Raw genomic sequence first — 577 nt, 5'->3', positions numbered from 1 at the left:
ATAAACAAATACAAGTGAGAGGGAATAACCTTAAACAAGCAAACAAACAAACAAATAAACAAAAACAAAATAAATAAATAAAAATAAATAAAAAAATAAAAAAATAAAAAAACAAACCTTAATGAAGCCAATACAGAGTTCAACGGAGTCATCAAATAGATAAAAAGTAGATTAAAATAAATAAAAAACAAAAAACAAAAAAACAAAAAGATAAATAAAAACAAAATAAATAAAAACAAAATAAACAAAATAAATGAATAATAAAATAAAATAAAAAACAAACCTTAATGAATCCAATACAGAGTTCAACGGAGTCATTAGTAGGCTGCTGCAGCAGCAGCTCAATTAGCTGCAGCGCCAGCAGCTCATGTGCTACCCGCTGATTCACTAAATGAGCGATAAACTCAACGCAACCTAAACAAACTATTTTGTCGTTGCGACGGTATGCTCGTCTGCAGCAGCAGCAGCAACAGCAGCAGCAGCAGCAGCAGCAGGAGTGGTAGCAGGAGGAGAAGCAGCAGCAGCAGCAAAAAGAAATACGGAAAATGAAGATTTGTAGCAGCAGGAAGAGTTGTAA

This window comes from Eimeria mitis, genomic scaffold, assembly GCF_000499745.2.
Source record: "Eimeria mitis Houghton genomic scaffold, Emh_scaff1131, whole genome shotgun sequence".
Taxonomy (NCBI): Eukaryota; Apicomplexa; class Conoidasida; order Eucoccidiorida; family Eimeriidae; genus Eimeria; species Eimeria mitis.
This window is presented reverse-complemented; position numbering follows the sequence as displayed.